Source organism: Danio aesculapii, chromosome 1 (genome assembly GCF_903798145.1).
Source record: "Danio aesculapii chromosome 1, fDanAes4.1, whole genome shotgun sequence".
NCBI classification, from domain to species: domain Eukaryota; kingdom Metazoa; phylum Chordata; class Actinopteri; order Cypriniformes; family Danionidae; genus Danio; species Danio aesculapii.
Window position 1 is genome coordinate 58,655,290 of NC_079435.1, and position 19,827 is coordinate 58,675,116.

General features: G+C 36.6%; 1 protein-coding gene across 2 annotated transcripts in view; it reads left to right on the forward strand.

Moving 5' to 3' along the window:
* Window positions 1-19,827, forward strand: part of gpc5a (glypican 5a) — a 351,674-nt gene that overhangs the window by 101,114 nt on the left and 230,733 nt on the right. The gene's annotated exons all lie outside the window — the stretch shown is intronic.

The following is a 19,827-nucleotide window of genomic DNA, read 5'->3' on the forward strand; positions in this document are numbered from 1 at the left end:
TTCTAGTTTAAATGGCACCCTAGGAGAAACCACCCCAAACATACCCCCTCCCCATCCCCCAAGAAATAAAGACTCTATGTGGTTGACTTTATATATAAAGACCATTTTAATACATATATTAAAAAAATATTATAAATACATTTAAATATATTTATTTATGTTTAAAAAAATATAACAATTTGTTTATTATTATTGTTATTATTATACAACTATTATTTTAAATAAATAACAGAAATCAACCCTGAATGTAACTGAAAAACAGTGTAAAGACACAACTGGAGTAATATTCTAAGACTTTTGCATGAATATTATATAGAATACAAAACAATATATGTTTTATAGAATTATCTGTTGTCTTAGACCCGACTCATGGCCGAGAATTAATTTTATGAAGCCTTAGTTACCTCCCTGACTCATTATCCCCTCTTTCTGCTTCATAGCCATGCTTAGTGAAAGTAACATCATCATCATCATATGATATGAACTTAGTTTTGTCAACTTTCATGTTGACGCATATCAGAGTGCATGTAAACAACCAGGATCAGGAGCAGCGTGACATGTGTTCTGCGCACATGCGTCAATTTGTTTTCACCAGAGTTGTTTCGGTTGCATATGGAAAATAACAAACTAGCGTGTGCAAAAGACGTCAAATGTGAATGACCCCTAACGTCTTTACTCTGGGAAAACCACTATAATTTAATAAATATGCATAAAGTAAATCTTATCTAGTCTTATCTAATCTAATCTTAATCTTATCTAGACAGGTGCGTGATGCGTGAGGCCAACAAACACGATGTATAGCTGTTTCACTTTACTTCAGGATGCATTAATGCCGCTCTGTAGGTCTATTGGAGACATTCATAAATATTTCTAGCAAATCTAATAAATGCTGGAGACATACTCGTTACATAAACGTACTAAATCACACTTCAGCAGCGTTTATTTCAGAGTGCACAAGAAGATCTGCGCTTCAGCAGCGTATATTTGAGAAGGCGTGAAAGAAGTTTTGTGCAGGAGCAAAGGAAATCAGCGCGCAAGCAAAGAGATTCAAATGTTTGTAGGCTATTACATAAATGCGATCTTGACTTGTAATACTGCGCTCCGACATTTGTCATTGAAATAACGCCACAGGTAGTTGGTAGATCTGTTTAAAAAGGGCCTGCCGCCACAGCTGGAAAAAATCCTGGAGGAAACACTGTATCTATTTTATTAATGCTTCTCTTTACTGTATTGTTTTAATCAAGATAAATATATTATAGAAATAGATGTTATTGAAATTGTGAATTTATTATGGTGGGTAAAACTATACTTAAAAACATACTTTACAAAAAATTTTAATTCTGTCATCATTTACTCTAACCCTTCTCCTGTTTCAAACTGGTTGAACACAAAAGAAGATATTTTGAAAAATGTTGAACACCTGTAATCCTTGACTTCCATAGTATCTGTTTTTCTGCAATGAAAGTTACAGGTTTAAGCCGCATTTCCACTGCACACGGCAAGCGACAGACCGGAAGTCATTCATTTCCAATGGAGAGTAGTCCGGGAGCTGCGTGGCGTTCTGATCATCTCGTATGCGGAAAATTCGGATCCAATTTGAGCTGCGGATACGTTACAATACTTGAACTGTACACCTAGACCAGGGATGGGCAAACTGGATCCTGGAGGGCCGGTGTCCCTGCATAGTTTTGCTCCAACCCTAATCAAACACACCTGCTTGTAGCTTTCTAGTGATCTTAAAGACACTAATTAGGGTGTTCAGGTGTGTTTGATTAGTGTTGGAGCAAAACTCTGCAGGGACACCGGCCCTCGAGGATCAAGTTTGCCCATGCCTGACCTAGACCATATGCGACCGGCCGACCGGATGTGATGTATTCCAATGTTGTCAAAGCAGGTCCGATCACGCAAGATGAGAATTAAAAAAATAAAATAAAAAGTCTATTAAAAAAAAACTATTCATAAATTTATTAATAAACTTACTATTAATAAATAATAAAATATTATTATTCTTTTTAATCTTGTCTCCACATTCCCTCTATGATGAGTTTCATTCATTCATTCATTCATTCAACCATGGTGAACACGGAGAATGAATGCTTTTGCTTTTGCACTCCTTTATTTCGGACATGACCACTGAATATTCTGTGCGACTGCCACAAGGGGGTGTATTCTGACAGTCTTCTTCAAAATATCTTCTCATAAAATCTCATATCAAATCTCATAAAGATTTATAACCACTTGATGGAGATTAAATATTGAGTAAATTTTCATTTTTGGGTGAACTATCCCTTTAGGAGCATATTCCACGTCTTGCGTATGATGACAGCTGACGTGAAATAAGGTTATTGAGCACCTAATGAGATCAGCTGCAAAAATGTTTGATATGGCCCGACCTCAACCCTGACCTCGACCCTACGTGACACTACTGTATCTGCAGTCATTCGGAAGCGTCTCTTCTAAATTTAGCTTTCTGGCAGCTTCTTTAGCTGTGAATAATGAGCACAGGATTTCAGTGTGCATGTCTGCACTTGATATGGCTGATCTGTTGCGGTGTGCTGTGGTATTTTCAATGTCATTCCTGCACATTAAATCACTTTTTGAGGAATCGGGTGCTTCCTGGTTAAATGTTTTGAAAACTTTAGCGTAAATCATCTTAAAGAAAGCATCGTCAGACTGGAATGAGTGTTACACACTGAAGTTGTTTTGGATAGTCATACTGTATCTGCTCAATCAGTTATTACTGTCTCCTACTGTAAGAATAGACGTGTGTTTAGGTTTAGTAAAAGTTTCTACAAGCCTTAAAAATTAAAGCAGAAAGTCTTTTACTTTTGACAAGTGAAAACAACAACATAATTTATTAAGTAATCAATAAAATAATGGATGACATGGTGGTGCAGTGGGTAGCACGATCGCCTCACAGTAAGAAGATCACTGGTTCGAGCCCCAGCTAGGTCAGTTGGCATTTCTGTGCGGAGTTTGCATGGGTGCTCTGGTTTCCCCCGCAGTCCAAACACATGCGCTATAGGTGAATTAAATAAGCTAAATTGGCCATAGTGTGTGAAATAGCGTGTATGGGTGTTTTTCAGTGTTACATTGCGCCTGAAAGGGCATCCGCTGCGTAAAACATTTGCTAGATAAGTTGGCGGTTCATTCCGCTGTGGCGACCACTGATTAATAAGGGACTAAGCCGAAAAGAAAATGAATGAATGAATGCATCTATTTAACTAATAGTCATTTATTTAGGACTACACTAAGTATTTTTTTTATTTACTATATTGAATCACACACTCATTGCGTTAATTCAATCAAATAATTTAACTTAATTGTTATATTTAAAGTATTTATTTCTTACTAACATATTAAAAATATTAACTATTTTACAAATAGTCACATTTTCTTAGACTATTAGACAGTTTTGTTGACTTAACTGGATCTGTAATCCAAAGTTTTGCAGTTTTTTTTACAGAAACCTCTGTAAACTTCACACTAAATCATACAACAAATACACAATAACACTTTTATTTCTTTACATTTAGTTTGAGTTGGACACAAAGCATGCTGGGAACTAAATCCGCATCTCAAATTCAGGCTAATGCAATCAAATCATGCATTCATATAACTTGTTTCTATTAAGTACATTAAACTTTCATTAAAATAAAAAAGTCAAATGAACTCAGTTAATTGCGCTGTTCAATTTTAGTGTTTCTTAATAATTAAAAATTATGATGAACTATTATTACATATTAAACAATATATTGCTTCAGATTATCATTTGCTTGTCTGTTGTGAAAATGAACCCATGTTGATGATTGGGGAATCCATAGTTGAATTTAGTTATTTACTTATCTATTGATGGCCATGGTTGCTATACGTCTTGATTTCTGCTGAATTAATCAAGTCTGTCTGCATGCAGATGTTGATTTTACAGTGTAGATTCTTAAATAGTAATTAATAATAGGGTTATCTACATATGAACCATAATAATATTTTATATTGCTTCAGATTATCGTTTGCTAGTCTATTGTGAACCCATGTGGATGATTGGGGAATCCATAGTTGAATTAATTAATTTATTTGTTGGTGTTCAACGGTTATTTATCACTCTGGTGAGCTGAATGCGGTGGCCTGAGGTGTGATTGAGGACGGAGCCGCCATATAGGAGAGAAAGTCAGTCTGCAGCAAGACGAGTGGACAATTTAGCACAGAAAAAACACACTCTTAAAGGCGCCAGATTAATCAGAGACAGCATTTAGTGATATGTGTTGATTTAAAAAGAGTTTCATACTGGCTGTGTTTGACTGAATAGTTCAGCATTAGGCATTTTCTCCTAAGATTATAATTTTATTTTACTTTTATTTTTTTTTTATCTTGCATTTTTTAATTATTATTATTGTTATTATATTCAATAATGATTTATTTGCATTGTGGTTTTTACTTTTAAGTACTGCAGATCTATTTAAAAATAAACCCATTTGCATAATAATCTTAACACCTTGAATATATGTATAATGCATAACTTTTAATGCATAACTCATAATAATATTTTATATTGCTTCGGATTATCATTTGCAGTCTGTTGTGATAACAAACCCATGTGGATGATTGGGGAATCCATAGTTGAATTTATTTATTTATTTATTTATTTATTGGTGTTCATGGTACACTCTCAGAAATAAAGGTACGCGAGCTGTCACTGAAGTGGTACCTTTTTAAAAAGTACACATTTGTACTTGAAGGGTCCATATTGGTACCTTAAACGTATATATTAGTACCTAAAAAATTTAGGGGGAACACTTTTGTACTTTTTAGGTACTAATATGTACCCTTGAGGTATTAATATGGACCTTTAAGGTACAAATTTGTCTGCATGGAGATGTTGATTTTACAGTCTAGTAGCTTCTTAATAATTAATGTTTATGATTAACTCCCAATATATATTGACCATACTAATATTTTATTTTGTTTTAATAATAGTATATATATTTTTGGTGTTCGGTTGCTATGAAAGTCTTGATTTCTGCTGAATTAAAGACGTCTGTCGGCATGCGTGGAGATGAATTTGTGATAGGTTTAATGAATTGTTTGATATGATGATGCTGGTGCTGTGTTGAGCGTTACTATAACCTTATAACTCTTTATAACGCTGCTGTCTGCGGCTCAGCGCTCCTCCCTCTCTCTCCCTCCCCGTCCCCGGGAAAACCCTCCCTCTGCCCGGTCAGTCATCTCTGCGGGTCTGCTATCTCACCTGGCCTGTCACTCCCATAAATTCAGGCCCGGCGGTATTTCCTCCGAGCTGTCATCCGCTGTCATCGCTTCCAGATGGCAACTGCACCGTATTTTTGGCGGAGAGTACAGGAGAGGTGATGCGGGGCGGGACGGGTGATCTGCCGCGGCTGAACACTCACTGCACGGGCTGAGGTGTGACACTGTCCCGCCTGACGGAGCCTGATTACCGCCACTGCGTCCTCTAGTGGACGATGAAAAACTTGAGGTTTTAAATTGATGAGGCTTTTTGAATTAATATGTGGCTCTTATTAGAAATTAGCCATTTTAGGAAACTGTTTTCTGATTTGATTATCGTTTTAAACTGCTTTTTAGTCATTCAAATACATTTAAAGATGCAACAACTTATCCCTTATACAAGAACCAGACAGTAGTTTCCTCACTAAAATTAAGCAAAACTAAAATAACAAATGTACCGTGACACAAAGAAATTATGTTATATTATATTTCTGGGGGGTTATTTTGATAATGCACATTGATTTAATCTACGGCTCTTATCGGAAATTAGTTATTTTAGGAAACATTAATAATATACATCATGCATCATTTTCATATTTAATTGCAAATGCTACAATTGTCAGGGTTCTGCCTTATGTTTATTTAATTCTTAGTTTATGACAGAACTCTGACACTCTTGTTTGTTCTTTTCGTGAGTGCATTGGTTTGAGCTTGCTTGAATGTACTCTTTTTCTGTGTTGTGAGTGCACAGCGTCAAGTTATCTTGAGCTGTGTACTTATGTCTAATTTGTCGTGTGCGTGCATGGCATTCGGATTCTGGCACTGGTCTACTGTGGTTTTGTCAGGATTCAGATGTTCATGCTCCATGTCTGTTTGCTGTTTGTTTGCCATTTTGCTTTTGTCAGATTCCTGTTCCTGTTAATTGTCTGCTTTTTGTGTTTAGCACATGGCTTGTGTTGTGTCTTTTATTCTATTAGTTAGACTCCGCCCATCTTGTTACCTGTTCATTTTGTTAATTTATTCACCTGAACTCCTCGTTTTGGGCTTTGTTTGCTCCTCTATTTAAGCTACGGTCACACTGGGCTTTGTGTATGCGAAATTCTGTCGTGTGGCGCTGCGAAAAGGGGCGGGATTAAACAAGATGATTAGACATTAAAGGTGCGGTCACACTTGATTTTTCCTTCCATAGACTTCCATTCATACGCACGTGAATGCGTCAGACCGGAAACGCAGGGTCATGCGTCGAGTTTCGCAGGTTGCTGCGGTGTAAAGTTCAAGCTTGGTGAACTCTAACCTGCGAAATCGCATCACTTGACTGCGTGAGATCAATCGAGGATTAAAACAGGACCTCTCTGGACAGAAATTTAAAACATGGAGCAATCGCTCGCTTTATTAATGTCTAATCATCTTGTTTAATCCCGCCCCTTTTCGCAGCGCCACACGACAGAATTTCGCACACACAAACTCTGGTGTGACCGTAGCTTAATAAAGCGAGCGATTGCTCCATGTTTTTAATTTCTGTCCAGAGAGGTCCTGTTTTGATGCTCGATTGATCTCACGCAGTCAAGTGATGCGATTTCGCAGGTTAGAGTTCACCAAGCTTGAACTTTGCACCGCAGCAACCTGCGAAACTCGACGCATGACCCTGCGTTTCCGGTCTGATGCATTCGCGTGCGTATGAATGGAAGTCTATGGAAGGAAAAGTCAAGTGTGACCGCACCTTTATTCTCCCAGTTTGCTGTTGTCTGTGCTGATTTGTTTCTCATGTTACGTGTAGTTTGATGCCTGTCTGTTTTCCTACCATGGGTTTGTTGTTTTTTTCCAGCCCTGTTGGCTGTTATCTGGGCTCTGTGTCCATATTTTTTGTTCCTAATTAATACAGCTTTTATTGCTGAGCTGCATCTGGGTTCTGTCCACACACCTGACAACAATAGTCTGTTATTATAAGCAGTAAAAACATACATGCAAGCATATATATAAAAAAATAGTTTAGCAATCAATAATAATTTGCTTTAAATAAGTAAATACACATAACAAATATGAATGGAGGAAAAAGTTATGCATTATATTTAAGGCGTTTTTAAGATTATTATGCAAATGGGTTTATTTATAAATAGATCTGCAGTTCTTTAAAGTAAAAACCATTTTTAATAATAGTAATAATAATAATAATAACAATGCCAATAATAATTTAAATGCAAGATAAAAAAGACTAAAGTAAGATAAAAATATAATCTTAGGAAAAAATGCCTATTGCTGAACTATTCAGTCAAGCACAGCCAGTATGAAACTCTTTTTAAATCAACACATATCTCTAAATGCTGTCTCTGATTAATCTGCTGCCTTTAAGAGTGTGTTTTTTTTTCTGCCTAAATTGTCCACTCGTCTCGCTGCAGACTGACTTTGTCTCCTTCTATATGGCGGCTCCGTCCTCAATCACACCTCAGGCCACCGCATTCAGCTCACCAGAGGTAACAGTGATAAATAACCAGGCACCCCAGGCTCCACATCTGCCGGGAGAGAGGGATAAAAAGGACAAATAAAACAGGACGGAGGGCCACAGACTGATTTACCAAGGCCATTCAGGTCTAAAATGAGCCGTTTGGGCCCCTGGTCACTTTGAAAGGGCCGTGGTGCATGTCCGAAAGCGAGGAGCAAACGGCCACCAGCAATTAGGATGGACGACGCTGTAGCTGTGATAAATACCAGCAGATGCCGAAGGAAAGGCGAAAAAGTGTCCATAATGTTATTTATGGCAAGTTCACTCATTAGGGGTGTAATGAAAACAGAAGGCTGGATTTTTGCTTTTTCACTGGGACAGAAGAGTTTCATGAAGGTGTCATGAGGCATATTTAATAACAAAATGTTTTCATATATGCTGTTTATTAAGCGTAATGTGTGTGTGTGTGTGTGTGTGTGTGTGTGTGTATATATATATATATATATATATATATATATATATATATATATATATATATATATATATATATATATATATATATATATATATATATATATAAAAAACCCACACTCACCGGCCCGGCCACTTTATTAGGTACACCTGTCCAGCTGCTCGTCAACGCAAATTTCAGCCAATCACATGGCAACAATGATAGACACGGTCAAGATGATCTGCTGCAGTTCTGAGTATTTCAGAGACTGCTGATCTACTGTGATTTTCATGCACAACCATATCTAGGGTTTACAGAGAATGGCCTGAAAAGAGAAAACATCCAGTGAGCGGCAGTTCTGTGGGCACAAATGCCTTGTTGATGCATGAGGTCAGAGGAGAATGGCCAGACTGGTTCCAGCTGATAGAAAGGCAAAAGTAACTCAAATTATTATTTGTTACAACCGAGGTCTGCAGAAGAGCATCTCTGAACACACAACACGTCCAACCTTGAGGCGGATGGGCTACAGCAGCAGAAGACCACACCATGTGCCACTCCTGTCAGCTAAGAACAGGAAACTGAAGCTACAATTCACACAGGCTCACCAAAACTGGACAATAGAAGATAGGAGAAACAATGCCTGTTCTGATGAGTCTCGATTTCTGCTGCCACATTCAGATGGTAGTGCCAGAATTAGGCATCAACAACATGAAAGCATGGATCAATTCTGCCTTGTATCAAAGGTTCAGGCTGCTGGTGGTGGTGTAATGGTGTGGGGGAGACTTTTTTGGCACACTTTGGGCTCATTAGTACCAACTGAGAATCATGTCAATGCCACAGCCTACCTGAGTATTGTTGCTGACCCTGTCCATCCCACATGACCACAGGGTACCCATCTTCTGAAGGCTACTTCCAGCAGGATAATGCACCATGTCATAAAGCGTGAATCATCTCAGACTGGTTTTCTGAACACGACTGTGAGTTCACTGTACTCAAATGGCTTCTGCAGTCACCAGGATTCAATCCATTAAAGCACCTTTAAGATGTGGTGGAGCGGGAGATTCGCATCATGGATGTGCAGCCGACAAATCTGCAGCAACTGCGTGATGCTATCATGTCAATATGGACCAAAATCTCTGAGGAAGTTTTCCAGTACCTTGTTGAATCTATGCCATGAAGGACTAGGTCAGTTCTGAGGGCAAAAGGGGGTCCAACCCGGAACTAGGAAGATGTACCTAATAAAGTGGCCGGTTAGTGCATATATATATATATATATATATATATATATATATATATATATATATATATATATATATATATATATATATATATATATATATATATAATATATTTAATGGTTGGTGATATTAACGTCCTGTTTGTGGCTCATTAGTATATGTGAGGGGGCTCATGAACAAATAAAGTGATGTTAATTGTTTTTCTTGTGAAATTCCCAACAAGTTTGATGTGTCACATGACCCTCTTCTTATCTTCTTATTGAAAATGTTGGATCCAAGTTGGCGACTTCAAAATGGCCACCATGGTTACCTTCCATCTTGAAAAGTTTGCCCCCTCACATATTCCAATGTGCCACAAACAGGACGTAAATATCACCAACCATTCCCATTTTATCAAGGTGTATCCATATAAATGGCCCACCCTGTATATATATATATATGTGTGTGTGTGTGTGTGTGTGTGCGTGTGTGTGTGTGTGTGTGAATAAGTGTGTATGGGTGTTTCCCAATGATGGGTTGCAGCTGGAAGGGCTGGATAAGTTGGCGGTTCATTCTGAATACCATTTTCACAGTATCTTAAAATCCTGGGGAAAATATGTATATAATTTAATTTAAAAATATCTATCATTTCAAATGTGAATATATGTTTTTATTCAGTTATTACTTTGCTAAAATGAAATCACCCTGAAGATATTTGGAGACGATTCCTTTAAATGTAATGAAAAACAAATCCTATGAAGATGTTTTTCATCTTCTGTTCATTATGCCTGTAAGCTCCTCCATGCATCTCTAAAGTCGCTGGAAAATGACAAACGATTCAGGCGTAATGTGACCTTGTAGAATATTAATGCATGCTACTGATATTATAAAACATACTTATTAATCACTAACCTGTATTTTTAGGTTAACCTTGCAGATATTTAAAAGGCAGTTCACTCTCGGGCTGTAAATAGAAACATTAGTGCTGTCTGACTTTGCAAAACTAGTAGGACTCTTGTGGGTGATGCTAGACTGTTGTCGCACAGTGTATAATACATTTCTAACTGTACTGTGGTTACTACAGCATTGCAAGGTAGTTGCTAGGATGTTCACATTCAGAGCATTTTACTGCAGATCTATTTCGGTTGTTAGGGTGTTTACCGCAAATCTATTTTGGTTGTTAGGGTGTTTACCGCAAATCTATTTTGGTTGTTAGGGTGTTTACCGCACATCTATTTTGGTTGTTAGGGTGTTTACCTCAGATCTATTTTGGTTGTTAGGGTGTTTACCGCAAATCTATTTTGGTTGTTAGGGTGTTTACCGCAGATCTATTTTGGTTGTTAGGGTGTTTACCGCAGATCTATTTTGGTTGTTAGGGTGTTTACCTCAGATATATTTTGGTTGTTAGGGTGTTTACTGCAGATCTATTTTGGTTGGTAGGGTGTTTACTGCAGATATATTTTGGTTGTTAGAGTGTTTACTGCAAATCTATTTCGGTTGTTAGGGTGTTTACTGCAGATCTATTTCGGTTGTTAGGGTGTTTACTGCAGATCTATTTCAGTTGTTAGGATGTTTACTGCAGATCTATTTTGGTTGTTGGGGTGTTTACTGCAGATCTATTTTGGTTGTTAGGGTGTTTACTACAGATCTATTTTGGTTGTTAGGGTGTTTACTGCAGATCTATTTTGGTTGTTAGAGTGTTTACTGCAGATCTATTTCGGTTGTTAGGGTGTTTACTGCAGATCTATTTCGGTTGTTAGGGTGTTTACTATACATCTATTTCGGTTGTTAGGGTGTTTACTATACATCTATTTCGGTTGTTAGGGTGTTTACTGAACATCTATTTTGGTTGTTTTGGTGTTGCTATGCAGTTTTTTATTTACTTTTATTGTGGCTGCAGCAGTGTTGCTACATGGTTGATAGGATGTTGCTGTGTATAGTGAACATCTTGTGTTGTTGCTGCTGGTTTTGCTAGAGTGTTGCTGTTCAGACTTACTAATTGATTGCCAGCGTGTTGCTTTTGGAAGTAAACTTCTAATGCAGTTGCTAGGGTTATGCTATGCGGTGTATTTGTGCACTTCAGTGTGGTTGGAATAGGCGGTTGCTAGGGTGTTGCTACGCGGTGTATTTGAGCACTTTAGTGTGGTTGGAATAGGTGGCTGCAAGGGTGTTGCTATGCAGTGTTATAAGTTAACCTTTAGTGTGGCTGTTGCAGAGCTGCAAGGTGTTTGCTAAGGAGTTGCAATGGACAGTTCTTCTTACTTCTAATGTGGTTGCTATGCAGTATGTTTTTTGTTTACTTGAAGTGTGGTTCCAACAGAGTTACTAAGTGGTTGATGGTCTGTTGCTAGGCTGTTGGTAGGGGTTGCTATGTCAACAGTTTTTATCTAACTGTTAATGTTGTTTCTGCTGGTGTTCTATACTGGCCTCACTCAATATTGTCCTGCAACCATATGGCCTGGAATAGCGTCTAGTCCAGACCAAACTGCTCTCGTGGACATTTATGTGTTTCCTAAACGTTTCATATAGCCTCCAGAAAGCCTCAGATAAAATGGTCAAAAGATTCTCAGAGGCTTTTCCTCCGGCTGACAGACATGCACCTTTGTCAGCAGAAGCCCAGGCCTCCCAGCAGGGTCTCCTGACAGGCTTTGTCCGTCTGAGACTCGTGGCATTACAGTGAAAAGAATCACAGGCTCTTTTGTAAGTTTTCCCTCTAGTGCTCGACTGTACAAACATTTGCTCACAGCGTTTACAGACCAGCGCTGGCTCTGATGGAGGATTTGACTCATGCTTAAAATCCATTATAAGGGTCCCCCACATGCTGCTATAAACTTACTTTCTTATCTGGAAGGTGAAAGAATGACTTTATTAATGCTTGTTTGAGTTTTTGGGTTAATCACCATGTACTCATCTTCACTTGTTCCAGTCCTGTATGAGTTTCGTTCCTCTGCTGATCACAACAGAAATCATTTAAAAAAACTGATGGTAACTGGACAGCTGATGGTGACAGCTGAATGTTCCCTCTATGAAAATCAGTGATTATCAGCAATGGTTTAGTTAGCTAAACTGTGCATTCTTTAAACTGTCCTCTTTTTGGTTGAACTGAAGATAGAAGCTCTTGCAGATTTGGAACAAGTGATGTTTTGTAAACAAATTTCAGGAGGAGCACGCGCAGAAGTTTCAGTATCAAATACGTCATTGACAATTATTCTATTATCCAATCAGTTCTTGACCAAACCCCTATATATACCAAAGCTGTCTTACCTGCAGCATCTCATGACTTTAGCATCCCTCCACCACCCCAACACCTCACCTCTTAAGCATTACAATCCCGGGGGGGAGCGTTCTGGGGCCGGGCTAGATACTTCGCTCGAATCCCAATTCCTCTCTGTTTCCTGATAAGGGGAATAACTCGAGTTGGGGTGTCTCCCCGAGCTCAGAGCCCTCTCCCCGGACAGCACGCCAAATACGCTTTATTATGAAACTATTGCAAGTGTGAACTCGTGAAGTGGAATGCGAGTGAATGATGACAGAATTTACATTCTTGGGCAAACTCTCCCATTTAAACATTTTTTTTATTGTGCATAAACAATCACTTTATTGATTGATCATTTGATTGATCGCTTGATTGCAGTAACTTTCATAACCAGTGCTTGTATTAATATATAATGTAGGAATGATATAAAAATCTAAGTTGGCACTCCACAGCTTCAAAAAGAGCTAAATATTTATTCTCTTCTCAACGCAGTGACGTTTGACACACTTGTTTAGTCTGATTTTTTTTACCCGTATTTTTGTTGGATTGTATTTTACCTAATATATTAGGACAGTCAGTACACCGGGTGTGCATTTCCCAAACAACGACGTAACTCATGGCTGAACTATCATAGTACGATGCATCGGTTGGGAAAAGAGCGATGTAGTGACGAGTGTTTCCCAAAACCTGTAGTTTCTCTGTTGCAGATTCTTCTTAGTTATTATGTCAAACCCCCATAATGATGCTGTAAACGGGGTGGAGTAACAACTTCTGAAGAGCCCCATCATTTCTTTGTGCAATTTATATTGTTTTATACAAACACGCATTTAAAATAAAATCCAAGATTTGGTAAAAACATGCACTCGCTTTCCATATTCATTCAAATATATGTAAATGGCACATATAGAGCCTGTGCTTCCTTTACAAATATTATTGAGAACATTACATATTCTATTGTAAAACATAAAATCATATACAAAAGCTTTCTAATCTCATATATAAATCAAATAAATAAATAAAACTTTTGGGCTATTTATTAAAAATGAAATTTAATATTTATTATTTATTAGGAAATGAAAAAAATCCTACTTTTATAATAAAACTAATAATATTGATGATGATGATGATGATGATGATGATGATGATGATTATTATTATTATTATTTATTATTATTATTATTATTATTATTATTATTATTTATTATTATTATTATTATTATTATTATTATTATTATTATTATTATTATTATTAAGTAGGATATTGTTTATTAATTTGTTTATTTTTTGAAAGGTCTACTTTTACAATTCCACACCAATGCAAACCACATGTTCTAACCAACAGGCCTATGTCATATACAGTACAAATACTTGATAAATAACCCACTATAAATTAAAAGCATTAACGTACGCTGTGTTTTTTGTTTTCACAAGCTTTGGAGACGTAACATAAATTCCGCTTTTAAATAATAGGTCACCTATGGCTTTCGTCATGAGCCACGGCTGTGTTCAAAATGACACCAATGTTTTCAAAGTGCACTGCGAAGAGAGCACAATTGTAAACATGAAGATCCCTAAAACCTAACTGTAAAAATACTTTGAAAGCAAATTACACCTAAGAGAGATGACTTTAATTCTATTTATTTTTAATCATTCCAAGTTTGAATGTTAGAATGTTCTAAATGAATAGGGCATAGGGGGGATAAGTGGGAATAGAACACAGCCAGGAACTATGTTTCTGACTGCGGCTCCAGAGGTGTAGTTGCAAGTGCACAGGTTTGCGATGCAGTTTGCGAATGTTCGTTGGAGCGACGGATTTGGGATACGGCAAATCAACAAACTATGTGTGTAACGACGTAACTTGCAACCTTAGTTGGCTAACGATGGTTTTGAGAAGGCACCTCAGTTTGATTGATAAATAGATTGATTGGTTGATTTGTTTCGGTTTGTTTCGGTTTGGTTTGGTTTGGTTTGGTTTGGTTTGGTTGGTTGGTAAGTTGGTTTGGTTTGTTGGTTGGTAAGTTAGTTTGGTTGGTTGGTGATTGGTTAGTTGGTATGTTAGTTTGGTTGGTTTGGTTTGTTGGTTGGCGACACATTGGCGCAGTAGGTAGTGCTGTCGCCTCACAGCAAGAAGGTCGCTGGTTCAAGCCTAGGCTTTGTCAGTTGGCGTTTCTGTGTAGAGTTTGCATGTTCCCCCTGTGTTCGTGTGGGTTTCCTCCGGTTTCCCCCAGTGTCCAAAGACATGTGGTACAGGTGAATTGGGTAGGCTAAATTATCCGTAGTGTATGAGTGTGTATGGATGTTTCCCAGTGATGGGTTGCAGCTGGAAGGGCATATGCTGCTTAAAACATATACTGGATAGGTTGGCGGTTCATTCCGCTGTGGCGACCACAGATTAATAAAGGGACTAAGCTGAAAAGAAAATGAATAAATGAATAGTTTTGTTGGTTGGTAAGTTAGTTTGGTTGGTTAGTTGGTGATTGGTTAGTTGGTAAGTTGGTTTGTTTGCTTGCTTGATTGGTTGGATAGTTGTTTGGTTGGTTGGTAAGCTAGTAAGTTGGTTTACTTGGTTGGTTGGTTGTTTGGTTGGTAAGTTCATTTGCTTGGTTTCTAGGCAAGCAAAAAATATAGTTTTGTTTTCAGAAAGTCAAAATGTAGTGTGTTTTTCCTTAAAACAAGCAAAGTAATCTTATGTCAAGAAAGCTTGATTTAAGGAAAAACTCATTTAAACATGACTAAAACTTATTTTGGCATATTATTTCTTAAAACAAGACAATTTTTTAATGTCTATAAAATTATTTTTGATAAAGAGACCAGAGAAAAGACAAAATTAAGTAAGAAAAGCATTTTTGTAGTGTAATAACTGACAATACATAGTAATCTTTATAATATTAAGAATATTATGTAAAATATACATCTGAATAATATATATATATATATATATATATATATATATATATATATATATATATATATTTATTCTTAAACAAATCATTGTTGTATTTGCAAGGGTCAGAGTCATTAAGTGAATATTTATTTATTTATTTATTTTTTTTTTTTTTTACTTATTATTTTTGTTATTACGATAATAAATTCATTAAATAACTTGTCAGTTTCATTCCTGATGTGGATTTCTGTCGAATCGCTCCATGTTTTGCAGTGCTAAATGCTTAGGTTATATTTGCAGTCTCTGGCTGTTTGTCTGTGTCTTGTTTGCAGCTGGAGACGTTTATGTTTGATGAGCAAAATTCCAATTCCTGCCCAGACGATCCACAAACACTCACAACACGCACAAAATCAACACGATCGCCAGCATTCCCGCATGTTTTATTCATGATGATTACCCTCAGTGCACCAATCCACCTTCCCAACCCATGATCTGCAATCGCTTCACTGTCTCCAAACGCCTATTTAGGGTTATTTATAAATTAAGTCATTTAGTCAAACAAAGAGCTTTGTTCAGTCTAATGTTAGGCTGTCTGTCCAACTTTAAGATCGATGTGCATTTGAAACACATTTGGAAATGTAGTTTGAAACAGATGATCATTGTCCGCAATAAATAAACATCTGTTTGTACCAATTTGGCTCAAAAACAAATCCTGCATCATCCTGACTTGTATTTTGGGCATATTTGCTATTTTAAAGTGATAGTTCACTCAAAAATAAATATTCTGTCATCATTTACTCACTATCTGCTCACCATCTCACAATATACTGTTAATATGAGTGCTGGAAGCCTATAGTCAATGGTTACCCGTTTCCAACATTCTTCAAAATATCTTTTGGGTGAGTGCATCAAGAGTATGTTTTCTTTTTTTGGTGCACTATCGCTTTAAGAGACGACCAAGTTTGTGTATAATTGAAAGTTCATTTTTTTATTGACTTCCATAGTATTAATTTTTTCCCTACAATGGAAGTGAATGGTTGGTCAGTTTCCAACATTCTTCAAAATATCTTCTTTTGTGTTCAACAGAAGAAAGAAACTCAAATGCTTTATTTTATTTTATTTTTTAATACTTTAAGGTCAATAAATTGAATGTTTTCACTCTGTATGTGAATCAAAACTTGACTTCCATAGTATTCGTTATTCCCTACAATGGAAATCAATGGTTACCAGTTTCCAACATTCTTTAAAATATCTTCTTTTGTGTTTAACAGAAGAAAAAACTCAAATGTTTATCACCACATTTGGGTCAATAAATGAAGAGAATGTTTTCACTCTTTATGTACACCAAAACTTGACTTCCATAGCATTAATTTTTTTCGAGAGTGGAAGTGAATGATTACCAGTTTCCAACATTCTTCAAAATATCTTCTTTTGTGTTTGACAGAAGAAAGAAACTGAAATGTTTATCACATTTGGGTCAATAAATATAGAAAATGTTTTCACTGTTTATGTAAACCGAAACTTAACTTCCTTAGTATTAGTTTTTTCCGAGAGTGGAAGTGAATGGTTACCAGTATCCAACATTCTTCAAAATATTTTCTTTTGTGTTCAACAGAAGAAAGGAACTCAAATGTTTTATCACTTTTAATTCAATAAATGGAGGGGATTTGTTCACTCCTTAAGATCTGTCTATTGAAACTTGACTTTCATACTATTTGTTTTTCAATGTTTTTTAAGTCAATGGTTACCGGTTTCCAACATTCTTCAAAATATCTTCCTTTGTGTTTAACAGAAGAAAGAAACTCAAATGTTTTAACACTTTTAATTCAATAAATGGAGGGGATTTGTTCACTCCTTAAGATCTGTGTATTGAAACTTGACTTTCATAGTATTTGTTTTTCAAGGTTTTTCAAGTCAATGGTTACCGGTTTCAAACATTCTTTAAAATATCTTCTTTTGGGTTAGTAAATGGAGAATATGTTTTCATTTTTAGTGAGCTATCTCTTTAAGATCTATATGCAATTGATACTTCAATCTTTAATCAGTGCAGTTGAACATACTCTGAAACTTTTATTGTGATAAACATTTTCACTATTTTAAGAAATTGTTCACTCAAAATGAAAGTTCTAAACCTGTTCACGTTTATTTGAACTCAGAACAAGGTATATTAAAGAATGCTGGAAACTGGAAGCTATTGACTTTCATTGTATTCCCCTCTGCCACTATAAGTCAATGGTTGCCGGTTTCCAACATTCTTCAAAATATCTTATTTTGTGTTCAACAGAAGAAAGAAGCTCAATTGTTGTTTATATATTTATTTTTTTTAATCACTTATCATTCAATAAACTGAGATAATGCTTTCAGTCTTTAAGATTTATATCAATTGAAGCTTGACTTTTATGCCAATTGTTTTTTTCCTACAATGGAAGTCAATTGTTACCAGTTTCTAACATTCTTCAAAGTATTTTCTTTTATGTTCAACAAAATAAATAAAATCAAATGTTTGTAATTAGTTTTAAGTCAATACAGATAATGTTTTCACTCTTTAAGATGTGAATCGAAACTTGACTTCCATAGTAATTGTTTTTCCCTACAATGGAAGTGAATGGTTACCAGTTTTTAACATTCTTCAAAATGTCTTCTTTTAAATTCAGCAGAAGAAACTCAAATGTTTATTACATTTGGGTAAATAAATGTAGAGAATATTTTCACTCTTTATGTAAACCTAAACTTGACTTCCATTGTATTAGTTTTTCCAGAGAGTGGAAGTCAATGGTTACCAGTATCCAACATTCTTCAAAATATCTTCTTTTGTTTTCAACAGAAGAAAGGAACTCAAATGGTTGATCACTTTTCATTCAATAAACAGATCATTTTTTCACTCCTTAAGATCTGTGTATTGAAACTTGACTTCCATAGTATTTGTTTTTCCCTACAATGGAAGTCAATGGTTACCAGTTTCCAACATTTTTCAAAATATCTTCTTTTGTGTTCGACAAAAGAAAGAAACTCAAATGTTTGTATCACTTTTAAGTCAATATATTGACATAATGTTTTCACTCTTTGAGTGCGTATTCTTCCATAGTATTCATATTTCTCTGCAATAGAAGTCAGTGATTACCAGTATCCAACATTCTTCAAAATGTCTTCTTTTTATTGTTTTACAATTGATGTTCAGTTGAAACGCATCTGGATCTTCAATGTGCAACCGTGTATCACTGATTGGAACAAACAAACATCTCTTTGCATGTTCAAAGACAAGCTCTGCATCCCCCAAACGTCTACAATGATGAACATATTCATGAACTTAGCCACTTTTACACACCGCCGAGATAACAGACCTGTGGTAAACTCCATCCTGGCGGACTGGATGAAAAGAAACGAGAATCCATCCTTTCGGAAAGCTCCGCTGTCAGTCGACGTGTCAATCTCTTTACCTCTGCACGGCGGCGGCCCTCAGTGATGTTTCATTTCACTCCTGAAGCCCAAATTGAATTTCCTGCGGTGAAATACACACATTCGGCCAGACAGGAATATGAAGGTGCTTCTGGAGGAGCTCAGGGCTCCAGGGACGCCAGATGTTCAGAACGGGGACAGAGAGCAGATTTTAGGTTATTGTGAAGAGCCACAATGAAATCATACTGACATATACAGTTGAAGTCAACATTATTCGCCCTCATGTGGTTATTTTGGATATAAAGGAATTTTTCACAGTATTTCCTATAATCATTTTTCTTCTGGAGAAAGTCTTATTTGTTTTATTTCGGCTAGAATAAAAGTAGATTTTATTTTTTTAAAACAATATTTTAAGGTCAATATTATTAGCCCCCTTTTTCGATTGGCTACAAAACAAATCACTGTTATTGTAACGAGAAGTGACGCTGACAACAGGGAGTTGAGGATCCAAATGCAGGTTTATTTAGCAGAGAGGTCAGGCAAGCAAATGGTCAACACAGGGAAAACAGATGTGCACAGAAATCAAGAGTCATAGGCTGCGTCCCAAACCGCCTACTCAGTAGGTACTGCATTTGAATTTAAACGTACTACTCAGTTGTTAGAAAAGTACGTTCTATACAATAAGAATGTGAAAAATATGAATGGAATTCAGATGTACTACATCCGCCATTTTGTCATGGTCACGTGACCTACCTGCGTCAGTTGCGTCGCTTTACTCCCATTCATGAATTTGCACACGGGGCATCATGGGATAGCGCAGCATGCATGGGATGCGTACTTCTGAATCTTGCCGGAAGTAGTAAGTCATCCGGGTTCTTCTCGCATACTGATTTTTGAATTCTATGAATTCGGACATACTACTCGGCTCGCATACTAATTTTA